We start from the raw sequence: 6,000 nt of genomic DNA, 5'->3' as shown, positions 1-6,000 counted from the left end.
ACATGTTTGGAAAGTCACTAGTAAACACCTCCTGGAAGTTCATTAAGGGATGCTATCAGCGAAAACTTCCACTTTCAATATCTGCCTCCGATGAATCAGATAACTACAGAGAGCTTTATCTGGGATTAAGAAGGCATAGATTGCAGGATGAGTAAGAACTTATGCAAATCAGCATAGTTACTATTATTAACAAGAAGAATGAAATAGAAAAAACTGTAAGAGTTTGAAACAAAAATGTGGTAGCCGGGAAATAGCAACGTATTAGCAAAGGATCACAGGAAAAAGGAGCAAGACCAAAAGCACTTAAAGTGAAAAGCAGCACTCCATATGGAAAATGAACACTAATGAACAGACCAGATTGGAAGTAGGTGATATGCTATGTTAAGTTCATACGGTTCGCAACCAAGGAGCATAGACACCCCACTGAGCTTCATAGCAAGCACACCACGAACTCTAACAGTTAATGACACTCGTTCAACACACTTGTCACTCGTGTCCAACCATGTCTAGACCAATAAATAATAAATAAATAAACGAACTTCTTTGAACACACTGTAACATAGCCAATCAAGATATAATATAATTGGCTATAGGAGCACTAGCCACCTTGTCTATGAAGCAATTTGTCCCATCAATGAAACAAATAGAATGCTTCAAGGACTCAACAGAAACAAAGTGAACAACCAAGCTCCAAAGCATCACCACAAAGAAAAATCCCACTTTGGCAATTGCTAAATCCCACTTTGTGAATACTCAGTTTCTGGCAGTTAATAATAATAATAATAATATAAACAGCAACAAACATGGAACGCTCAAGAGACTAATAATAATAATAATAATATAAACTCAGAAATAAAGATACAATCTTCTCATTTATTTTCTGTTAGTTATAATAGAACTTTGTTTTTTGCAGTGGACTGAGGAATGAATGCAGAAGTAAAAGTAGAAATGAGACGATCTGATAAAAGCTGAAACTTATAACAACCAGCTATATATTAGTTTCGCATATAATACTTTCCCTGTTTCCCAATTGCTAATCTCAAAATATCAGCACTACTTACCCTGTTTCCCAATTTCTACAGAGTACATAGAATGAAAATAAGTTAAACTTCAAAATCATAATAAAAGAACCAAAATAAAATGGTACTGCACAAAGCTATGTATGTAAAAATAAGTTTAAGTTTAACTAGAAGATTTAAAATACACATGCAGTTCCATTAAACCCACACAGTGACAGTAGACTAGTAGAGTTACCTCAACACTAATACACACAGCAACAAGTTTCATATAACCAAAAATTAGGATTCAAAACACAAAAATAAAAGATAAAAACAGAGGTAAAATCATGAGTACCTGCAGAACAATGATCAGCGGTGATGAACCCTAGCAGAAGAATGCTGGCAAATTAGAAGAGATCATAGATGAACGGCAAGCAAAACCTAAAGACTTTATAGATCTGGTTACAAAATATACAAATATACACAAATATGAACGGCAAGCTCGAAACAGCAACATTATTACCAAAAACCCTATAATAACAACGTCAACGTTATTAAAATTAGGATTCAAAATGAAAAAGAAAAAGGAATAGGCAGAATCATAGGTACCCGGTGATGAACAAGCGAGCAGAAATGATGGAAGCTCGAACTGCTAGCGAAGACGATCGAATGTCAAACGATGGCGACGCGAGCAGAGAGGAACACAACTTTAGAAGTAACGATGAGGAAATGCAAGTCAGCGACGAACACGATGGCGATGCGAGCAGCGTCAAGCACAACGGTGATGCGAGCAGCGACAAGCACAACGGCAATGCGAGCAGCGATGAGCACGACAGCGCGCGAGCAGCGACAAGCACGACGGCAATGCGAGCAGCGACAAGCACGACGACGATGCGAGCAGCGACAAGCACGACGGCGATGCGAGCAGAGAAGAACACAACTTCACAAGCAACGATGAGGAAATCGAACAAACAAGGGTAAATCGCGCAGAAGGATTTGAAATGGTTGGGGTTAGGGTTTCTAATTGAAAATAAGGCTTGGAATTTTGTTTTGAACTCAGTAGGATTTGAATCAGTGCAGAGGATAGTCGTCGGTGGTTTATTGATGTCGTCACGGCTGCGCCACCACGCTGAGGAATTGTAGCTGCTGCTATGGCTAACAAGTGCAGCACCTCTTGCACAATGAGAAGAGACGTGGGTGGGTTTCGGGTTCTGATTTGGACTTGGGCTCTTATTGGTCCAGGTCTTTGGCAAAAAAAAATCAATAAATAATATATAAATTATAAAGATGTATTTTGTGCTAAGTTAAAAAAAGGAAAAAATATATTTTTGTTAAAATATTGGAGAGAATGTCAAAATTTTAGAGAAAAAATTTTAGTTGAGTTTTGGCAACATTTATAATGAGAAGCTTATTAAAAATTGTAAGAACAACACTTATAAAATGTAATATATAAATATCACAAATGTTGCTTGTTTAATTTACAAAAGCAACACTTTTTATTTGTAGTTTAATTGATCAAAAAGAAACATTTATAGTGTGTTGTTAAGAAAGAGTTGTAACAGCTTTATTTTTATGTAACAAATATTAAATGTTGTCTTTAGTTAGTTTAAATAACACTTTTTGAGTGTTATTTGCAGGATATGTTGCAATAGCTAAAAAATGTTGTAGTGACTTAGTCGGTGTCACAGTTTTCTAATACATATACATATAAAATTGGAACGTTGGGCATATAGCAATGGTTTTTAATGTTGTTCACCCCTTTCCTATGTTGCCAAGGAATCTTTCGCACACAAGAATGAGGACAAAATAAAATACCTTTTGCTAAGACATACAACTAGCTATGCTTGGGTAACGACATCCCATACAATTTATACAATTGTTTTCTTCATCCAAAGCGTTATAGTAAATAGCAAAGCGTGATTCCAATACATTCGAAACATTTATATTTATAAAAAAAAAGAAAAAAAAAGGTTCGTTTAGGGTGTACAACAATGCAAATGACTAAAATCAATGAGTGGTGGAAATATTGAAGATCCAAAATTAATAAAACCTTTGGTTGACTCGATGCGTTTGAGGTTGCATATAAGACTATGATTTTAATTAATCGAATTCTTTTAAAAAAAAATCAACAGCTTAAGTACATTGGTTAAGTTTTTTAAGTAAAACTACCTATTTACTAGAAAGATATATATTTTAAGCATGAAGAATTTCAAAACATTTCTATATATGACTTAACCAAATCCTTAATTAATTTAGTTAGTTCATCTCCATCACTAGTTAAACATTAATTAATGTTTGTTGGAATACTCACATGAGTTACATTACATTACGTGACAAACTCTCTTATAGAAGTGCAATAAGGTTTAGACAGTTGTTTTGTTGAGTAGTGATGTCAAATCTTTGTGATGAAAATTATGAGTGCTGCCTAGTGATGACTGATGACACATACACATGCATTGACCTACATAAACATATCATTCTTATAGTTGTGATAATGGTTTACTACTGTTCTCCATGAGTTGCTTGGCACATCAAATGAGATTCGAATTTCGATACTTATTTAAGGTTTAGATGTTTTTAGATTTTTATAGTATTTTTTAATTTGATAAATTAATAACTAATTTCTTGCATATCAAAACTCCATTTAAGAGTTTTTTATTGATAAATAAGTTGTATGTACAATGCTAAATTCAAACTCTTAACATTTAATTAAACGAACTAGTAAACTAATTATTAAACTAACTTAATTTGGTTAGATACTCTCTTTTTTTTTTCGGTATACTTTGTTTAGATACTTTTTTTTTGTTTCTTACGGTATTTTTTAATTCGGCAAACCAATGACTAATCCATCGCAGTATTAAACTCCATTTAAGGGTTTGTCATTGATCAATGAATTGTTGCATGTACAAAGCGAGATTCAAACTCCCAACACTTGCTTAAGCGAACTAGTTAGCTAACTACTATACCAATCCAATTTAGTTCCATGGTTAGATACTTTATTAGGTCTTTTCTTCTTTCTCTCTTTTTTTTTTTTTCCCAAAACAACTTTATTTCTTCACAGAAACATCCACAATATATGGGAACAAGCATCACAATTCAACATTTTCACCATATAAACTTGAACATAAACTAATACCAAAAAAAAAATTGAACATGAACTCAAATTAAAGGGGCACTCATAATCATAAGAAAAAGAAATCGGAAAAGTGATGATATGAGTCAAAAAGTGACCTAATAAAAAGCACTTATTTTTGCCGACAAAAAAAAGGACTTATTTTTTGACGGTCTTTCAGAAAGCACTTTAAGAATTTGGACATTTGGGTTGTCGTGGGAGAAAAATGTGGCAGCAGTTTTAGGTCAGAAAATCCATTTCTTCTTGACTAAGTTTTTGGATAACACTAGGCCCATTTTCTTTCCACTAATGTTCAGAAGCCCATGTCTAATTACTGGGCCTTATTTGAATAAGTTTATACAAAGATGCTTTTGTGACGAGATATACCCAAAAAAAAAAAAACAAATATTACGTGACCGACCAATATAAAAAGAGAGTATAAAATTGCCACTTGAGTTCGAATCTCTCTTAATGAAAAAGAGAGTATAAGATGTGTGTGTGAGTAGGGTGTATGTTGTGTGTGTTGACCAAATTAAAAAAAAAAAAACCAATATAATTTAATAATTTTATTTACATTTAAACTCTAACCTATTTAAAAAAAAAGAGCCTCTAATAAAACTCTCAACTTTTTCTACTTGTTCACTTCTAATGGTGAAAAACACAACAAAACAAAACAATGTTTTTATTGATTTTATACAACCAAATTCAGGAAATATGGGAAAGATAAAGTTGCACTACTGCACATATTGCAAAACTTTCCGTAGATCAATAATTAAAATGTGAATAAATAATGATAAGAATAAAAAAAGAAGTCGGATCCATATCCATTTGCGAGTTTTTCTCACACGCTTTCGTTGACTGACTAACTGAAAGAAAATCAAAGTAGCATGCAAAAAGGTCAAAGTTGCACGACAAACCACAACTTCATTCAAGTTTCTGAGCTCTTTCTTGCTTGGATACATACCCAGCAGTCAATGAGTCAACAAAGCATGCATGGGATTGAGATGGCTCCTCTCAATGCGTCACACACATTATTTTATGCTTTCCCTTGGTCGGTTCCAATTAATTGAATAATACACATCAACTTAGTATATTATAATGAAATGCTGAAAAATGCTACGTACGAAGGTGATTACAGTTTTGGCTTTTTCAGCATAGTTTACTTCTTGGTGAAGGCTGGGAACTGATCCATCTGATCGTATTTATTAAGAACCAAATTAATTACTAACTTAACTCGCTGCAAAATTTCTAGTTACTTTCCTGCACTTGATTATGTTGCCAGCTAATATAATCAATCCATCTATCTACTACGTAGCATGACATGACAATGCTACATATATATTTATGTAGAGTTTGTTTTGAGATACTAGAATAGAGATTAGGAGATTGAGATATAGTATTATGTTTGTTGATATATAAATTGGTATTAAAATTTTTGTTTCTGTCTCTAAAATTTTAGTATTTTAATACTTTCAAAAAATAGGAACACAGGAGACTGAAACTTTTACACACGGAGACAGAAACTTTAATAATATTTTATATCTAAAATACCCTCATTTCAATTAATTAATTCCAATTTTATTCTTTATGCAAATTAAATTATAGTTTTGTTCCTACCCTGACCCAACGGTATGGCCCAGGTCCAAATACACCAAAAGGCCCAATCCAAAGATTGGCCTTCGTTATTCACCGACCTCTTTAGAAGAGGTCGGACTCAACACAGACTTCTTTCCAAAGAAGTCGGGTTCAAGAGATAGCTGGCAGATAACACCTACTCAAATAAGTAACTGCCCCTAAAATCTCTCTAACCGCTTCTAGAAGCCATATCCCAACAATCCCTAGATAAAAGGGACGGTTATCCACCTAAAAAGGTGGCACTACTCCAACGGT

The 6,000-nt window shown here is 33.6% G+C and overlaps 1 non-coding gene across 1 annotated transcript; it reads right to left on the bottom strand.

Moving 5' to 3' along the window:
• On the bottom strand, window positions 1-126 carry LOC130972373 (small nucleolar RNA snoR83). The gene has a single exon (XR_009083556.1). It is a non-coding gene; the product is annotated as a small nucleolar RNA snoR83 (small nucleolar RNA).
• Window positions 127-6,000: the final 5,874 nt, after the last annotated feature.

This window comes from Arachis stenosperma, chromosome 3 (genome assembly GCF_014773155.1).
Source record: "Arachis stenosperma cultivar V10309 chromosome 3, arast.V10309.gnm1.PFL2, whole genome shotgun sequence".
Taxonomy (NCBI): Eukaryota; Viridiplantae; Streptophyta; class Magnoliopsida; order Fabales; family Fabaceae; genus Arachis; species Arachis stenosperma.
Note: the sequence above shows the minus strand (reverse complement) of the source record. Positions and strands in the feature narration are given on the sequence as shown.